This window comes from Cervus elaphus, chromosome 9 (assembly GCF_910594005.1).
Source record: "Cervus elaphus chromosome 9, mCerEla1.1, whole genome shotgun sequence".
Classification (NCBI taxonomy): Eukaryota; Metazoa; Chordata; class Mammalia; order Artiodactyla; family Cervidae; genus Cervus; species Cervus elaphus.
In genome coordinates this window covers 80,102,902-80,123,500 of record NC_057823.1, presented here as the reverse complement: position 1 = coordinate 80,123,500, position 20,599 = coordinate 80,102,902, and the positions used below count along the sequence as shown (strand labels likewise).

General features: G+C 42.9%; 1 protein-coding gene across 3 annotated transcripts in view; it reads right to left on the bottom strand.

Annotated features, from left to right (window-relative positions):
• TENM2 (teneurin transmembrane protein 2) overlaps positions 1-20,599 on the bottom strand; it is a 1,355,200-nt gene that overhangs the window by 448,671 nt on the left and 885,930 nt on the right. The gene's annotated exons all lie outside the window — the stretch shown is intronic.

The window sequence follows — 20,599 nt, the reverse complement described above, 5'->3', positions numbered from 1 at the left end:
GAAGGGGATGACAGAGGATGAGATGGCTGGATGGCATCATCGACTCGATGGACAGGAGTTTGGGTAAACTCCAGGAGTTGATGATGGACAGGGAGGCCTGGCGTGCTGAGGTTCACAGGGTCACAAAGAGTGGGACACAACTGAGCGACTGAACTGAACTGTATTAGATCTATGGATCACGTTATATAGTAGGAATCCACAGCTGTTTGTTAGCTTGGTAGAAAAGTTCGGGTCCAAACTCTGCTTTTTTCCACTCTGTAACTTCTTCAGAAAAGAAGTTAAACTTTTCTTTCTCTACAATCAGATTCTGAGATGCTTACTGACTGTTCCGTTTAGCAAGTGGGTAGTTGGACTGACTTTGAATAAAGACAACTTATGAACTAGGTAAATAATTCAATCTATTCCTTGAGCTTGGAAAATTTTCTTGTCACTAAAAGAAAGGAACCATCTTCTAAAAGAAATTGTAAACATTGCATGTGCTCACTGCTAATAAGGAGAATGTTTTTAGTATCAATGGAGATTAAGCTGTTCTAAGAACACGGTGTCACATATACTTTATATTTTGGCCTCAAGTCTTTAAACACACATGTACTCACATGCATGTACACACACTCACATGTTTAATTTTCTAAAATAAAAAATTGGTTAAAAATCTGTTTCTCAGGTTCAATCTAACCTCTTTGTATTTCTGTCTTAAAGCTATGATGCCTAAGTTTTCAATGCTAACAAATGTTATATGACAGGGTCACCGATTTACTGCTCTGTACCCTTTTTAATTATGGATGGATGAAGGAAAATTTCACTGAGGAAAACAATAAATCACCAGTGAAATTATTTGTTAGTTGAATGAGCTGTATAAACAGTTGGCTTCAGGGCAGAGATTCATCTGGCATCTTTTAAGTTATCCCATATTTTTCCTCTCTATTTCCACATTAAAAGCAGGACTGGGCTTTGCTGGAATCAGCTGGGAATATTGATGGCTGTGAAGAGAGGAGGGAACAAACAATGACCTCAGAAAGGTGACTGCTGAATACAATAATTTTGGTCAGCTTTTAACGATAACAAAGACAATACAGGTATACTTCATTTTACTGTACTTCACAGACATTGCATTTTGTACACATTGAAGGTTCATGGTAACCCTGCCTTGAGCAAATCCACAGAGATATTTTTCCGGCAGCATTTGTTCACTTTCTTCTTTGTGTCAAGTTCTGGTGATTTGTGCGATATTTTAAACCCTTCACCAGTAAGAAGTGATTGCAACTTGTTGCAGACTCAGATGATGGCTGGCAGTTTATTTTAAAATTAAGGTATGTATATTGTTTTTTTTTAAAGACATAATGCTATTTCACACTTACCAGACTACAGTGTAAGTATATCTTCTATATGCACTGGGAAACCAAAAAATCATGAAACTCACTTTACTGCAATACCCACTTTAATTGTGATGGTTTGGAACTGAATTCACATCTCCAAGACATGCATGTACTCAGAAATCCTTATTGACAGTGTACTGTATGCCTAAGTCATTTCACTTAATTCTAACAGCAACCCTATTTCCCTCATCAACAGCACCACCTTTAACCTAGAAAGTGGCAAATCAAATCTAGAATTCAAGCCAGTTTCTGACTCCAACTTTGGAGCTCGCAGCTATCAAGTGTCTAAAAATTTATTCCAAGGAAACCACATTTTCTCAAAGATGTCTTTGTTTTTTATTTAATCTTTAAAAAGAAAGCCCAAATTAGTGCTGGAAACCCTGATTTGTAATGTTACCTTAAACCTATACAACACTCTTTCTCTCTGTTTAGTTGATTAAGGAAGATTTTCCAAGGCCTCTTCAAGGAAAGCAAGTTTGAAACAAAGTCTGCAAAGTACAGACTGAGATGAGAATCACAGAAAAGTGGGCTATGGCTGAAGTTTCTTGGGGACGTGACAGAAATAAGAGTAATAAGAGTTAGTTTCAACTTGAAAGTGTGGGCTGTGTCAGGACTGACAACTAACTGTTGCTATTTTAAAAAAAAATGTCTCCATCAGAGTCACCAGCAGATGCTGAGCCCTGGAAGCTTCTATGTAGGAATTCATTTAGCACCTACCCTTCTCTGATGTCCCTGCTGAATGTATCTCAAAAGTTATGAAGAATCGTGGAACGCATTCACACTTGGAACGCATTCACAGCAATAGTACCGACAGTTTCCGAGTTGAGGACACATAACTAGGCTTCAGACTTGCTCACTCCAGCAGATGGGCTGCCTCAGAGTGACTCTCATAAAGATTTCAGCTGGAACCTTTGTTAAACGTACTTCAATGAACGCTCAAGCTCCCAACTTTGGAAAGAGATTTGAGTCATCAGATATTCTCACTGAAACTGCTGACTATTTCTGTGGCTCCTTACATATCATTAAGTATCAGATTCCTCATCAATATATTGATTCAGTTCAGTTCAGTCGCTCAGCCGTGTCTGACTCTTTGCGACCCCATGAATCACAGCACGCCAGGCCTCCCTGTCCATCACCAACTCCCAGAGTTTACTCAAACTCATGTCCATCGAGTCTGTGATGCCATCCAGCCATCTCATCCTCTGTCATCCCCTTCTCCTCCTGCCCCCAATCCCTCCCAGCATCAGGGTCTTTTCCAATGAGTCAACTCCTAGACATTGCTTAATGCTGGACCTTATGAACTTGGATGGGGAGAAGTGCTTGTGAGTTGGTATTTTGGACTAGTAGCTCCAGTCTATGTTTCTGATGGGCATTTCCTAATTCCCTCACTTCTCAGCCAGGTGCAAGTTCTTAAAGGGTTTCCCAGGGACGTGTCAAAGGGACCAAATCAAGGACTAGAAGGGGGAAGACAGAGGTCCCATGGGGTAGTTTTGCTAATGGCTCCCTATGTTGTTCTGAGAGACAAACGATTCCTTCCCACCTATGGCAAATGTGTAAGAGCCAGACAGCAGTGGTCAGACCCAACCCTCCTTTCTGTAGATCCTGAACTAGTTGTGTGTTTTGGGCTAGAGTCTGTTGTTTTTCTTGCACTGACAACCTACTCACTTGGAAGCAGCGCTATCTCCAGAGGTTTAAATAAAGCACAAAAATTTTTAAATCTTGATTATGACTGTAAGAAAAAGTAGTAAATCAAAGGGAAAAATGGCCAGTGTGGGGAAGAACTGGAGTTCAAAAACACACACCTAAGCTATAAATTAATAATCAGATGAAAAAGATGTTTGACTTCACTACTGATCAAATAAATTCAACTTTACAAAATGATGGGATTTTTAAAGTTAACAACTAGACCAATATTTTAATAAAGGTTAATTAATGTTGAGGAAAGTATGGGAAATTTAGCACTCTTATATACTGCTAGGAGCATGTATAGTGAAATTCAACTTCTTGGAGGATGATTCAAGAGTATATGCAACTGCTAGGACATTTTCTTGAGGGAGTTATCAGAGATGGATATGAAACGCACATCACTTTTTTGTAATGGTAAAAACTGAGAAACTAAATATCCAACAGGAGTAGAATGCTTCAGTAACCAATGGTGAATCCATATGTTGGACCATATGTAGTCCTTAAAAATAATATCTTAGAAGAATATTAAATTATGTGGAAAATATAAACACTAGTATACATATATGTATGCATTTATGCAAAAATACACTATTTACTATTAGTAAAATTATAGTTAATTTCCTCTGTATTTCTCTTTGTACTTTTCTGAATTTAACTTAAAAAACATAAATTGTCTTTGCAGCTAATGTTATTCTACATATATTAAGATATGTAGGTATCTCTACTGGGAATTCTGTCCTTCTCTGAATTCACAAAGTTAATTACACCACAAATCCTACAGGAAATGGGGCAGGACATGTTCTTCCCTTTTTCCAGAATGTTCACACTTATTGCAGTAAAGTACCAGTATGAAAGTCCTTGTTAAAATTGTTAACAGTGTGACATTCTTTTTTTTTTTTTTTGAGGTAGCTTCAAAACAAAGTGGACAAACTCAGTGATTCAGAAATCTGAAAAAGTATCACCCCAGTGGGTCCTTAAAAGAATGTGTCACATTTGTCACCACGGCTGCCACCTCAATTTGACAATCCACCAAGTCCTAATAGTGTCTTTTGAGTTTCCAGTCTGAGTTCTCTGGGGGTGAAACCCCCTGAAACCCTTTGGTGAATGGGACTGTTTGTTAGCTCCAACAGACAATTATGAAGGGCAATTAAAAATTCAAATTATGTTAATAGGCCCGAGAAAAATGACTGTTTGCAGAAATCAGTGGCAATTACCAGACATAATGGTTCCCAATTAGGCTGGAGGGGATTTTCAGTCATTCATAATTCACTATCTTAAATGTATCATAAAAAAGTAATTGTCACTTGTTAATAAAACTTACTTAAAAAACAACGTAGCTTTCTTGTACAGAAAGTAACTCGCCTCTCTTCCTCATCGGTTTTTAAAAAGGTATAGTTCTTAATTAAAAAATGTACTACAGGCTGGCTCAAAACAAAATCAAACAGTGATGAATGTGTTTAAAATAAAAAATAAAGGCCTTTCTAGGTCCCCACTTGTACTTCCCAGGGGTAACTACTGTTTTATCAATTCAGCGAGCGTTCTTCCTCCAAACCACTTTTTCTCACTCCCATTAAAAAGAGGGGAGGGGGGCTTGGGGAGACTGTCCAAGGAGTATGTTGTATTGATATTTTTAGTCAATTAAAGGTGAAACATAAAAACATTATCTGGCTGCTTCTGTCATGTTTATTTTTCTCCCAAGGTTTTTGAGTTTTCATTTTCATATTCACACGCAGCTTCCTTTACCCCTTGGACTAGAGTCAGTATTCATGCGTGGCCTTACAATTCTATTCTCAGGCAATGCCATTTGCTGTATGAATCTCACTGCACATGGGATGTGATTCAAGGACTCTGACCAGTTGGTTCTGAGCTGAACTTTATCCCTGGTGCTTCAGGGAGAACCAAAAAAAAAAAACAAAAACACTAAAAGAAGCAAGAGAGAAGGAAGAGGGGCTGGGGGAAGGGCAGAGGGTAACTCTTGAATAAAGGATGAAAGGAGTGGGTGTTTCTCTTGCTGAGTACCCATCCTATCATGCCTCTCTTGTCTTCTGCCACAGATTGTGCTTAAAGAATGACAGCTGCATTTTCAATTTTCTTGCCCAACCTGGGATACTTGGCTACAGCTTCAAGTCTCAAACTGCAGCGCTGCAGCCAACAGAAAGACGGAAGCAAAGATACGAATGAGCCCTCCCTGTCCCCATGCAAAGAAAGTTTCACTCTGGTGAGTCACAGTCCAACAGTATTTCCAAAAACTTCTCTAAAAGGAAGCTCCCGGATGCTCTGAGCCAGGCACTTTATAGACATGACCTTAGTCCATTTTCACCATCCCCCTATGAAGAGGGCATTTTTATATCCCCACGTTACAGGTGACTGCTCTGAGAAATCAGAGAGGGTCCATACCGTGTGAGTGACAGTAAGTGGCAGTGCTGACATTTGAACGCAGCTATTTCTTCATCTGAAGTCTGCATACATTCCCCTCAACACACTGACTTTCTGTTAACATTGTACGGACACAACTCACAACTGTGAGATGCCACAGGTGATGACACCTCAACTTAAGACTGCCCTGTCTTTCATGCTCTCCACTCCATTGACCAGTAAACCATCTCAGACATAGTTAAGAACATGACATCAGCCACACATACACAAATGATCCCCATCTTGAACATTTCTCAGAAGTACTCGGAGCAGGCAACTTGCTTTGAGATACTAGGAAAGCAAGCAAGCACCTACAGTGCCCTTCATTGCACCCAGTCTTAAAAGCAGGTAAACCCGCTTTTAGGTTAAGGAACCTCCATACATTTCATATTATGACTGCCCATGGCTGGCTGCCCCCTGGCATTCCCATTTCAGCTCAAAATTTATCTTCCAGAAATATTTTCCCTTCCTACCCTCTAAAGCAGAGGATATAAAGTATCTATTACTCTCCATTGCGCCCTTATTTCACTGTGTTTCAAACATCACTCACACTCTGTTTTTGCATGTTTTTTATTGGTTTACCTGCTTCTGTCTGTCTCCATTTACTGGAACGTCAGCTTCAGGAAGGTGAGGTATTTGTTTAATGGGTTTATGACTGTATCTCTACAGTAAACCCAGTGCCAGGCACACAAAAGTGAGACCAGCTGGAACCTAGGACCTGAGACCATTTGCAGCAGTACTTACGCCTGGACAGACATCTCCTTGAGAAACAAAACACAAACTATCAGGGACTGAAAATAACTGCGTGCATATGCAACTGGGGAAATTATGGACAAGACACAGAGAGCCCAGAAAACCCCAGTGACACTCCTGAAAAGCTGGAGCAAAAGCAGGGTTAGAGTGCGAAAGGGAAAGTGTCAGCCACTCAGTTGTGTCCAACCCTGCGGCCCCAGGGACTGTAGCCCGCCCGGCTTCTCCGTCCATGGAATTTCCCAGGCAAGAATACTGGAGTGGGTCGCCATTCCCTAATCCAGGGGTTCTTCCCGATCCAGGGATTGAACCTGGATCTCCTGCACTGCGGTGGATTCTTTACCATCTGAGCCATCAGGGAAGCCCTAAAAGCAGAGTGTCAGCAGGAGAAGCAGGGTACTGCGCATGCCCGCGGCACACACCACCAAGGGGTGGGCACACCGTCCAACCCACCCCTCTGGTCTGATCCGGACGTACCTTTACCTTCACCCCATGTAAGGAACCAGCTCAACCCTCCTCAGCAAGTGAGCAGTGAGCAAGGGAAACTACTACTTGTTTGTGCTCTCCTCCTGCTGTAGCAGGGGCCCCAGTAAAGCCTTGCCTATGTTTCTTATCTGGCCTCCTATCAATTTTAATTGATTAAGAAGACTGAGAACCCTGGTCAGTAACAGAAATATGTCAAATGAATGAATACATGCTTATAAAATCAAGCATCTGTCTTCATGAATGGTTGAGGTATGGGCTTTTAGACGTGGGACTTTCATTTGTAAGAATCCTAGGAAATAGGAGCAATTTGGTCATTAGGAGGATATCACCTGGAGTTCATGGAGACAGAACTGAGAAGAAAGACAGTGGTGTGGAAAGGAAGGGGAAACAGTGAGCCTCTTTTACTCGGCCCCTTACTGAGGTGGACTAGAGATCTCAGCATCTCAGAGTGGGAAAAGGAAGCATCACCATCACTTCAGGTGGTGACAGACTGGGTGGACCCCGTGGATGGTACCTAGACAGTGGGGTTGTAGCTCCGTTTCTGGGCTGGAGTGCTTTTCTCTTCATTAGCAATGTTTCACGCTGTCAACTCAAGGCTACTGATTAGGTAAAGACTGTGAGGTGATTTGGCTTAACTGGTCAACATGAGGAGATGAGCTCTGGATGGACACCATGAGACGTTCATCGCTAGAATTTATTGTGGGGTGGGATCTGACTGCAAACACTACCCATTCCGGGGCCAGGCTCCATTCACACTCTGTGTGTGATTCTGTTTGCCTTCTGATTTGGAAGACTGAGGAAGTTTGCACCACCAAAGGACACGCTTCCGAGTGTTCTGAGTCTTAAGTCCCCTGAGTATTTGATTCTATCACTGGTCTGGATTGTTTTTCCTTGTAGAAAGTGTTCTGTACGTGACTTACAAAGTAAAGGTGATTAATTCTATTTCTGTATTTTAAAAAATGTTTCAGTGATATTTGTGGAACAATTTTACAATGAACTGTTTAAAAGGAATTATTATTATTATTACTATAAAAATAATAAATGCTGTATAAAAACTGTAGCAATAAGGAGGAAAGATACCTGTTTCTCATTCCCAACACTCCCGCTTCATGGACCACTCCTTCTCCTAGTCAACCTGCTTTCTAGATATAAACACTCTGGTTTGTTGTATGTCCAGCAGTGTTTGTTGTATGTCCAAAAGCTTAGCAATTGGCTTTCCAGAAAAAAGTTCTGGTTTATAATAGCATTTGCTTATTTCTGTGGGGTCAATACATCCACCATGTGCAATTTTCAGCTGCAGTATTGATGGAGTCGGGAAAGGGTGTTACATAATCAACGCTACATGACAATCCAAGCCAGCTCCAGAACACTACAGCATGCTCCTTCCACATTATCTGTACTTCTTTCCCTTCCCCTCTCCTTCCCTCCTTCCATTCCTCCCATTCTCTTTCCCTTCTCTCCATCGTTCCTTCGTCTATCCACATGTACCTGCACATAACAGACATGCATGAGTCAATATCTAACACACACACAGGGCATTCTATTCTGCGAGTTTCACTTTTTCACCTGGTATATTGCAGCTCTGTATTTTGAAAAGTTCTGGACCGTCCTTGTAACTGGAAACGCTCTGTGTTAGCTCAATAGCGAAGCAGAGCATCACCTGGTGTACAGATGACTCTGTGAGCATGCGTGTCCCACACACTGGCTGTCTTCTATCTATTGTAAAAGGGAGTAATTCATCACTGGGCAGCAGGTTCTGCTCAGATGGTTTATTGTCCTGACCTCATTAAAAGCATGTAATCCACGCAGTGCCGTAAATCCATGCCTCTAAATACTTTCCTCTTTAATTTTTTAATATTGCACACATGAAGGGAAAGGTTAAAGCCAATTAAAAGAGATACAAATACCATTATTACTGCCCTGACAAACAGTTAGTTATTGGATCTGGTCATTCTACTTTAGAAAGCCATTATTTTTGTTCCTGAATGAATTAGTAATCAAGCTGTTTATTGACTTGTCTCATCACTGAGACACTAAATTTTTTTGGGGGGGAGGGGTCCATTCTCTGTCTCAATTGGCATCATTTCTCCACACATAAAAATTAAAGACAACTTAAGGTCTACGCACAAACAATAACAGCACAGCTGCGTGTAGAAACCCACACATGGACGGTCATCCAGGAAGGGGAGAGACACTCAGTTCATTCTTATGCAACGAATAGTTGTTACTGTTGTTATTGTTGTTTTCCCCTCCCATTAAGGCTATTATATGCTACTGACAGATGCTTAAAAGCATTTAGAGCTGAAAGAACTGTTAGGAAAATTGCTGCAAAAGGATTGACAAATGATGATCTTTCTGTCCACAAGGTTCTTATTTGCCGTGCAAAATTGACCAGAAGAATAAAGGAAAAGAGGAAGAATCATTACTCAAGAAACTGGGTATTGTTTTCTGACACGAGTTCATATTTTCCATTGCATTTGGCCGAAAACGTGACTCTATTTATGAAAAGCCTGCAGTACTCTCACCGTATAAGACTTCTTTTGGGTGTCCCTTGGTCTCTTGTCTCTCTCTTTCATTTCTCTGTGAGTATGATGTGGGCCCCACAGGACCTGGGATGACCTGAGGATGTATAGGAGGGGATCTGAAATCTGACCACCTTGTTTATTTAATTGTCCATCCACAGTATTTTGTGAGACTCAGTGCTAACCACTGTTTCAGAAGAAATTCATCTTCACACCCTCACATCCATTAGAATTTATACAACTCATGATTCATGTTAAGTGGTCTATCATTTCTCTTAGCATCTCGCTGCTCCCTCCTTTGAGAGGTCAAAGTCAAGAACTTAAAAAGGAAAACCTAGAGAATACTACAGAATTACACTTTTTTCCCCCCCAGAATGACACTTTCAAAGGAGAGAACAGAAGCATACACATTCATAAGGAAACCTTAAACAAGACAGAGAGAGTATAACAGGAAAGAACAAATATGACTCCATATTGGACCTGTTTCTTTTACTTTAAACTTTGTTTTTTTTTTGCTACAAGTTAAGAATGCCACCAATAGCCTAAACTATACAGGAGAGCCCATTCTCCAGGCTCTGGCTTTAAAGGTATACTTTTCCATTCTTATAGAGATTAAAAAGTTGCAGAATAGAGAACAATATTTGACTTGTTGGAGGTTTATAGGAACATCAGGACCCGACCTTTGTGAACAGCTGCAAAAACGAAGGATTCAGACACCAAGAAGTTTGCAACAACCAACCACACCCCTCCTCCTTCAATATAAAAGAAGCTTGAATTCTAACTCCACTAGGATGATTCTTTGGGACACTAGTCCACTGTCTTTCTTGGTCTGCTTGCTTTGTGAATACAGTTCTTATTCCTTGCCCCAACAACTTGTCTCTCAATTTATTGGCCTGTTGTGCGGTGAGTGGTGTGAACTTAGACTCAGTAACAAGAGGATGAAATATTTTTAACTTAGGGGATAAAGCCATAGAAACAATAATGAGTATTTTCTATATCATCTGTCCTCTGGAAAGGCTAGAAAGGGGGTTCTCAAAGTGTGTTCCCTGGACCAGCAGCATTACCATCATCTGAGAATCTCCTTAGAAACGCAAATTTGGGGACCCACCCCATACATATGGAGTTAGAATCTCAGGTTGGGGCCCATTAATCTTGTTTTAACAAGCCCTCTGGGAGTTTCTGATGCCTGCTCAAGTTTAAGAATCCTTATTCTAGGGAACAGTTTTCCCGTCCATGTAGCCAGTGATAATCTTCTGAACGCGAGTTGACCAATTACTCCTGCGGCTGCTTCCACACTGTACCACACACTACAATGCTTTACACAGATTTGTTTACATGGCCTGCTCTCCTGCTAGACTCCTTGAGGCCACATGCTGTATCTGACTCACTTCTTTATCCTCAGTGCCCAGCCAAGAGCCTAGACCAAAGCAAGCGCTTAGGACATTAATCACAAAAGAAATGGCTAGATAAATCCCAATGAATGAAAAAGAAAACAATGGAAGTATGCAAATTCATTCAAGTTATTAGTTCTAACTTGATAAATGACATCCACGTCTAAGTAAAAATAATGTTTTGTTTCCTTCAAAAAGGAAAGAAGGAAGAAAAAGCGGTCACAGGAACATTCTCAAGCAACTTCTAATGGGTTCACCATTTATCCTCCTGAGGAAGCAAGAAATAATTGAATACATCTCAAACTAATAGCCTCTTGTAAAGTGTGCTGACAGTCCAGCTGGTCCTGAATATTCTTAAGATGGCTTCACATTCAAACAGGGCCCATCGGCCCATCTGATGACAGACACTCACAAATTGAAAGTTAACTAAATATGTATGTGTTAGACGCTCAGTCGTGTCTGACTCTTTGTGACTCCATGGACTGTAGCTTGCCAGGCTCCATGGAATTCTCCAGGCAAGAATACTGGAGGGGGTAGCCATTCCCTTCTTCAGGGGATCTTCCCAACCCAGGGATTGAACCTGGGTCTCCTGCGTTGCAGGTAGATTCTTAACTGTCTGAGCCACCAGGGAGGCCCTTATCTAAACGTGGGCAATAATAAAACCACAAGAACTACCATTTAGTCCCGTGGTACTCCAGCCTCCCAGTATGTGGGAGGGTGGAGGGAAGTTATTGGAAAGAGGAGATACCCTGACGCCATTCTGATTGCCTCTCTGTGAGGAAATGAAAGACCTGGAGCATGGAGTCTTCAGCCCTTCGTAGCTCTCACTGACACTCTAAAGGGAAAGTGAAAGTCACTCAGTCATGTCCGACTCTTTGCAGTCCCATGGATATACAGTTCATGGAATTCTCTAGGCCAGAATACTGGAGTGGGTAGCCTTTCTCTTCACCAGGGGATCTTCCCAACCTAGGGATCAAACCCAGGTCTCTTGCATTGCTCATTCTTTGCCAACTGAGCTATCAGGGATGCCGACACTCTAAAGGTATTCTATTTAGCCTGTATCTTCTACCATGGAATTTACCACAGCATTGCATACAATATGGTCAAGGCCTACTTTATGAAAATGTCCTATGCCTGACTTTATGTCAGGCTATGGTATCAGATCACCTAGGTTCTAATCCAGGTTCCAATATTTTCCAGCTTCTTTAGCTTCTTCTGAGTCTCAGCTTCCTCATCTGCAAAATGGGAACAATTGTGATACCTGAGGATTAAATAAAAAACTTACATATATGATACATATAATCCACATATAAAGCATACCTATCTATCTAATGAGCCAAGTGTCTGACACATAAGAGCTTAATAAATATTACCTATTATAATTAACTAATATTATTATGCATTCTGTGCTACCAGGACTTCTTAAATCGAAATCCATGGGTCTCTAGAGATCTACAAAATGGACAATAGTGTGTCCATGAGCTCCCTGAAATAATCTGCAAAACATCTCACGTTTGTCCATATTCCTTTTCTCTGGGCATACGGCCCAAAAGTTTAATCACATTCTCAATGTGATCCATGGCTTCTAAATTGTAAAAAAAAAAAAAAAAAAAAAAAACAAACTCACGGTGTTGGGGATTTTAGGAGCCAGACCATATTCCCAATAAGCTGGCAAACCAGAGAATTGAGATAGTTTCTCAAAGGTGGTAACTTCCTCTAGGGCGTGATGTGTAGAATTGTGATCTCCATTTTTAATTCCACATGATATGTGTTTATTTTTCTTCTTTCACTTCGTAACAGGAAATAGCATTTCAAATGCATTCCACCACGAGGACAGACAGTTAATTTTCACCTCCAACACCCCCAAGATTTAAGAAAATAAGAGCGCTTCAATCTACTGCTCCTGACCTGTCAAATACAACATTCTCAGCAGCAGCCACAGTTAGTCTTAAGTGCTCTTCTGTTTCTGATGAGTTTCTCTTGATGCTATCAGCTTGGGTGACTATGTAAGCAAGGCAGATGTGCAAAAACAACACTGGATCATGAGCCAAGAGCACTAGGGTTTGCTCTCGAACCCATTCCTGACCACCTCCCTAACTTGAGCAAGTGGCTTCTCCTGTCAGCTTCTCTGATTACTTATCAGTCAAATAGGAATTAATCTCTATAAACATTCTGCAACTTTTTATCTATCTCTACTAAAGACCCAGATTTAATACTGAAATGGTTATACTAGGCTGCCATTTTTATATCAATTGACTAAAAAGGATTTAATCACAAAAAGAAAGTTACCTTCTCCTTTTGAAAATCTGAAAAAAAAAACTTTGTTTCACCTATTTGTCAATCTATGTGGATAGACAGATAGATGAAAAATACCATTTATTCTGGCTACAGACAGCAAATGCTGTACATATGAATTCAAAGATCCATTACACAAATATTTATTCAGTACTTATTAAATGTCAGCTACTTGAATAGGATTGGGGATAGAGCATTAAACAAAAACAGTTGCTGTCTTCATGGACATGATGGTGGTGCCAGAAAAGGAAAACAACTGAAAACACACATGCATCTAATGGTGGCTTGGACAGTGAAGAATCTGCCTGCAATGCGGGAGACCCGGGTGCAATCCCTGGGTTGGGAAGATCCCCTGGGGGAAGGCAGGGCAACCCACTCCAGTATTCATGCCTGGAGAATCCCATGATCAGAGGAGCCTGGCAGGCTATAGTCCATGAGGTCACAAAGAGTCGGATGCAACTGAGCAACTAACACAATAAGTGCTGCAAGGATAAGCTAGATCCTGAAATGTTCAATGGGGGAGAATGAATGAGATTAAGCTGTCAGAGACAGCATATGAGCTGAGAGCTGGTTGTAGCCAACCCCACAAAGAAGCAACAAAACTTGGTGGCAAAGAGGAGACCTCAAGTTAGCAAGACCCAGGGCAAGGCCCTTGATCTCCCTTTGACTCATTTCCCTATCTATCGAATGGAGCTGATAAGGAGATTGATTTAGCCCATTAGAAATTGTGAGGATTAAATGGGCTGCTAAGGAAAATTTGTTTGGGATGAAGCCTAGCATTGTACTAATGAAGTGGTATAAAATAAACATCAGACCAAGGTAAAAGCACAAGCTAAGGCCCTGGGGTGGGCAAGAGCTGGGTATGTTTTAGAAACTGCAAAAAGGCTGGGGCTCTTGGGTGAAACATAAATGGGAAGGTAGAGGAATCTGAAACTTGGGGGATGCTGAATCCCATGGCAAGCTCAATGCCAAGGAAGTGGAGAGTTTTGCCATGTCCCCAGTGGACCTCTGAAGTTCATTGCCCCAAACTTAGAATATTACTGTCTCTAATTTGCCTTTTGTATAGTTCTCTAATTCAATGATTTTATGAAATACCTCCTTCCTCAAAGGGAACAGTTTCTTTAGGTAAGAAGTTTTAAATAAAGAACCCCCGTTTCATTCATGCTCATTAAACTGTTTCCCCCCCCCCCCACCTAGATCCCTGCAATAATAAATATAATTATATCCATCTTTAATGACTTTAGTTTCTTGAGCTGCAGGTGCTGGAATACTGTATTTATTAACATATTTTAAGCCCTTTAAAAAGACTGCATTAATTCCTATGATAATTTGGTACCCATAATACATTCTCTGTTCTGAATAGATGTTAATCACCACAGAATGACTGATTTGCCCGTGTAAGAGCTGAGCCACGCTCTAACTAGTAACTTTTTAATTCAATATTGTCACTGAAACTGTTGATTAAAATTTAGTCGCCATAATTGTCCTTGCCCCCCTGCCAGCCCCACCCTCTGAGGACTCAAACCAAGAGCGAACAATTGGATTCTCTGCCACCAGAGATGAATGAGATAATTTTGAGTGTTTGTATTTCTAGTAATACTCTGCTTGGGGGAAAAAAAAAAACTCTGCTGCGGCCAGTTACTCTGAACCGTTTAGGGTCTGTGAGCTTACGAAAGATGGTGACTGCAGAGAGACAGACACTAACCCAAAAGCCCGCATGGAGGAAGCCAGCAGGGCCACCCCTTGCCCCCTCCCCACCACAACTCCTTCTGTCTTGAACAGGAGGGACGTCCTTAACTGTGTGTCAGTTTCTGTGTGGTGTGCTGGGATGTGTTCTGCCAGAATCTCAGCGCCCTGCCAAGTTCAACTGAAATTCTTCCTCTTTCTTTGGAAATAAAAGCAACAATCCCATCATAAAATTTGGAGGAAAATCCATGCGGACACCCAAAGAAACAACCATTGCACGTGCCCAGTTCTGAGATAACATCTCACTGAGTCACATAAGAGGGATCAGAGAGACACCAAGATGAGCCCTCATTTACCTGGAGCTCAGAGAACTTTTGGAGGAGGAAATGGAAACCCACTCCAGTATTCTTGCCTAGAGAATCCCATGGACAGAGGAGACTGGGGGCTACAGTCCATGGGGTCACAAAGAGTCAGACACGACTGAGCACCGCACAGCAGAGAACTTTAACTCGTTCGGGGTCACACAGCTAGCAAGGGGCCAAGCACCAGAGTCTGGGCTCTTACCTTTCAGCCACACTGCCTCTATAATCAATATGTCAATCAACTGGCCATGGGGGAAGGGCATTGAAAAGCATAAAGAAATACATAATGCACTGTTATGTGTCTGAAAAACTCTTATTTAAAATAAGAACCTAACAGCTTTCCGTTTCCGGTGGCTTAGAGGCTAGTGATGGGAAGTGGTATTATTCAGCTCTTCGGGGAGCTAAATCTCTCTATGACTGTCTTCCTCCAGCAGAATCTGCTGAGATAGGGAGAGAGGCCAAGCTAGGAACAGACTGGCTTCTGTCTGCCAACATCCTGCCAAGGGCACTGGCTCTGGAGGCAGAAGTGGAGACTGCTGACCTGCTCTGCAAAAGCATAATGGGAGAAACACTGAACTTCTGGTCAGTGAGGAAAGAGAGAGAGACAGCATGGAGCTTGGTGGGCAGGTGGAGTAGGTAGACAGATCATTATTGACTTTGCTTCTTAGAGCTTCAGAGATTGTTTCAGAAGGGGGTATGTGGTAATGCTTCAGTCATATGCAACTCTTTCATGATCCCATGGACTCTAGTCCGCGAGGCTCCTCTGTCCATGGGATTCTCCAGGCAAGAATACCGGAGTGGGTTGTCCTGCCCTTCTCTAGAGGATCTTCCTGACCCAGGGATCAAACTCATGTCTCCTGAGTCTCCTACATTGGCAGGCAGGTTCTTTACCACTAGCTACACCTAGGAAGCCCTAAGAAGGGGATAGTGGGCACGAGTGTGTGTGTGTGTATGTATGTGTGCGTGTATGTGTGCGTATGTGTGTGTGCGTATGTGTGTGCGTATGTGTGTGTGTGTGTGTATGTGTGTTTGTGTGTGTGTGTGTGTGTATGTGCTTAGTCTCTCAGTCATGTCTGACTCTTTGTGGCCCCATGGATTGTAACCCGCCAGGCTCCTCTGTCCATGGGGCTTCTCCAGGCAAGAATACTGGAATGCGTGGAGGGCATCAAATATTCCAAAATCCTTTTTTGGCTGGCATATGAAACTCCTCAGTGTGCTCTGCACAGAGGTCTTGGGCAGCTGACTGTGTTTGCCTGTGTGTTTGTTTGCCAGGTTGTGATTCCTTTTCTGCACGTGCCAGGAGAAAGGGGCCAAGCTCTACAAGTGGATCGAGTGAAGCGGAGAGAAAGGAACTGGTGCCGGCACTGTGATAGGCCAAGCCGCTGGACCCTGAGACTCTGGGCGCTGGGTGGCAGGCCTGGGGAAGGAAACGAGAGCAGGAGACCAGGGAACCCGGGAATGCACAGCAGTTGTGGCTGGTTTGCAGGACTAGGGTCTGAGTTGATACCTTGGCCAAATTAAAAAAAAAAAATCATTATTAATATTATTCTCAGAGAGTTGAGAAGTATTGTTATCCACTCTTCAGACAGATAAATTAGGGCAGGGAGGGGTCAGTCACTCGAAAAAATTCACATGTCAGCACCCATCCTTCAAACCAGCCAGAGAGCCAGGGCCCAGGCCTGGGTTGCTCATCACTGGCCCAGCTCGTAATGCCCAGGGAGCCCTAACAACTCGGAAGGCAGAGCCTGCGGGATGATGGATGGGCTCCTCTGGCTGGTCTCTCTGGGATGCACAGCTCACAGACTGGCATGCATCCCGACCTGGGGCCAGATGCAGGTCAAGTGGTAGCAGGGAGTCAAGGTCAAGGCGATCGCTCGCAGCCTGCTTCCCACCACCCCGCTCAGTGGGGGCTGCATTCTCAAGATAGCGCAGAACCTGCAAGGGTTTTCTAACAGCAGCACGAGCTTTTCTGCCATGACTTGAGGGTAGAGAGTTATGCTGCTGATGAGAAGATACAAAAAACTGAGTACAAAGCAAAAATGCCCCCAAACCTCCTACAACATGGGCTAAGCATATGTGTGTGTGCTCAGTCAGGTCCAACTCTGTGATCCCCTGGACTGTAGACTACCAGGCTCCTCTGTCCATGGGATTCTCCAGGCAAGAAGACTGCAGTGGGTTGCCATTTCCTTCTCCATGGGCTACACACAAAGGCCCTCATTAGCTGAGACAGGCTGATTGTGCGTGTCTTTATCTATGAGGTCGGCATTTCAACTTGGATTTCTGATTCCACCTCCAGGAGCTTTGACTCCGTGAAGGAAACTGAACACACCCACCACTACATAAATACCTATAAAGCACAGGCAAACATAGACATATGTATTTTGACCCTTCGCCCCACAACCAGAATTCCAACTGAGGGCACTTGAAAGCTAGAGAATTTTGGAGACACTGTGTCTTGAAGCACACTGTTTATGTATGTGGAAACGCGCCTCTCTAAACTCCTTTCAGATCGAAAGCTAGTTGGATTTGAGCTGGAGGGTGAAATCTCTTTGCAGACATCCTCTTGTCCACATGTGGAGGATGCCAGCTTGCAGACTCCAGGCTCCACCTGGGACCTTCGCATTTAATTGTTTGGTTCACACAGTGGCAGCCAGTGCAATTTTTTTTTTTCAAAGTTGAGTTAGGAATGGAAGTTGCAAAGCTCAAGAGTTCTCCCCTAATGCCCAGTGTCCGGCCTTCACTGTGCTTACTGCCACGAACAGCTTGGCGGCTTTACACTTTTAAGAGAGTGGCCCAGACTGGAGGGTATGGAAAGCCAAAGACCAGGAGGGCTCCACCTGCCCATCTAGTCCAATCCCTTGCCTTCATCGTGCCCTGTGTACCAACCTTCCTGGACTGAGCACCTGAAGCCATCTGCCAAAGTGAAAGTGAAAGCTGCTCAGTCATGTCTGACTCTATGCAACCCCATGGGCTGTCATCCACCAGGCTGCTCAGTCCATGGAATTCTCCAGGCAAGAAAACTGGAGTGGGTTGCCATTCCCTTCTGCAGGGGATCTTCCTGACTCAGGGATCGAACCCGGGCCTCCCGCACCTCAGGCAGATTCTTTACCATCTGAGTCACCGGGGAAGCCCACATTGGCCATTTTCAGGGCCCACAAGACCCTACCCCACGTCTTCCAGGGGAATCTTCCAGGCTACTTCTCTTGATCAACAGCCTCTACCACGCCTTTCCTGACCTTCTTCCTCTGCACCCATCTGGTGCCTATGGCCGTTCAAGACTTTCCTTCCTCAGCACCAAGGACTACGCCTTGTGCTTTTCTGTTGGCCGCCCTCCCCCATGAGACAGGAGCTCCTTCAGGCTGGGGACCACATCTCATTGGCTTTGCCCTCGGGTGTCTGTCAGAGCGCCAGCACAGAAACGGGCCTCAGAAGAGGCGCTTTGAAGGGAAGAGAGCCACCAGTGGGATCGGACGGTGGCCAGGAAGGGATTACACAGGCAGCAGGCCTCCTCAGCCGGGGGACTCTTCAGGGTGGGGTTGGGGTGCCATCAAGGCAGTCAAAGATAAGCTGCCTCCCCGACCCCACTGGATCTCAGCCCTTGGACCCAAAGGCTCTCCTGGGGAGTGGGTGGTGAGTAAGCACAGACCAACCTTCCTGCCTTCCCTTCTGCCCCCACGTCAAAGCAAATAGGGCTCCCTAGCAATCCAGGCTATTTCTTTGTACCCGCATTCCAGAATGCAACCTCTAGGAGAGTTAAAAAAAAAATCAACTCAAGAAAGTATCTGCTGCTACTTAGGAGAGGGTTAAAACAATTTTTTTTTTTTTTAAGGTTAAAAAAGCTACTTGCTCTTTAGGTCAGTCACTGTCATAACGATTTTTCTCTTGCCATATGCTCCTCTGAATTGCATTAATGTGACATCTCTCGCCGAAGCATCTGGTCTCAGCCACTTCAAGGCGCACAAGAAAGCACACACATTCAGACTGAGTCTATAATAACACAGAGAGGTGTCCGGACTCCTGCCATCACAAAGCCAGATACCGTACTCGTAAAATTCTATGCTGGTCGTGCTGGATAAAAACACTCCAGAAATGGGGCAAGAGATAATTCAAATGAATGGAGGCAGAATCTGGGGGGAGGCTTTTGTATGCATGTCTGTACGTTGTGTGAATATGTATGTGTATGCATGTGTGTATAAACACACACCTGTACACTCTCACACATGTTTTATGAATTGGTAATCATCTTCATGGCTCAAATATAAAGTCTTCTTTTCTACCGAAAGAAACTAAACATTGAAAGCATCAGAGGAAAACAGAGCCTCACCAATCTGGACAGGGAGGTAGGGCATATCTATGTTTTAGCACTTGGGAATACAAAAAGGAAAATCTTCCATCACAAGCCGAAGGCAAAGTGGCATTATCAACCACCAACCACATGTTTCCCACTAAGAAAAGGAAAAAAAAAAATGTACTGGCAAGCAATGCCATACCAAGGATTTCTTCTTTCTCACTGGTAACAATCTTTGTCAAACAGATACATTACCTTCAATTTTCCCCAAACATCACACCCCAATTTCTTAAATAGCTCATTAAGAAAAAATCCAAGTGGGTTAAATAAAAAGTTTACTACATAACAAATGAGACTGCGGCATCCATTCTTTTCTTGTCCTGAAGATCCTTGTGCTCATTTTGTCAAAAGCACAAGAAGAAGAAATGCGATTGCATTTGTGCTGATGCTAAATGTTAACAGATTTGCCTAAATGCCTGCTAATAGCCCCCCTAAAATTAGCTAGACTAGTAGTGCATGCCTAATGTGGTGCTGTTTTTGTTGTTTTACTTGCATTTTTGCTTTTTTGTCGTTGATCAGAGGTGGGGAAAGGCCCCTAAATAAAGCAAAGGTCTTTGGGTGTGAAACATTTCCAAGTGTCACATGTGAATTCTGCAGAAAGAACATATATTCTGCAACTATCCCAGAGTTCTGACATTCTGTCATGAAGGTGACAAATCCTAGTGCTCTAATGTTTCATTAAATTAAACATGAAATGTTTAATGTTTTGTTAAATTAAACATGAATCTGTGACTCTGCACCCGAGAACCAGGGCCTTCTATCAAGCCCTCACATTCCTCCAGGTCACTTTTTGGTTATAAAAGCCGAGTTTTGTTTATTGGGAGTATTGTATTTCTCTCTGCAGTTAAAACGTACTTTATCCTAATGCGGTTATAAATAAAAACCAACAAGTGACACAGTTTTTAGGTGCTTACAGCATTTCTTAAGTCAGGCTCACAGAGAACAGCTTGCAGACAGACCCTTAGCTAATTCTTTATTACATTTTTTTCCCTTTCAAATATTTACCATCATGACTGAGAGTCTTCCAGAGTGCAGAGGTATCACATTTTCTCAGGTATCAAGCCCATTTCACAGACAGGCTTGCAAATGGCTAAAGAATGTGAGGCTTGCTAGAAAATAGTTGAAACAGATCTGTAAGACCATAGATTTCAGGCTAAAGCAATCTCAGTAAACTGTCCCCGCCTCATGTCCTTTTCTACCATGACAAAAACCAACAAGGTAAACAGAGCAAGACGAAACAACAACTCTGATTTAGGAATGTATTTCCACAAGCAGAGAGGCC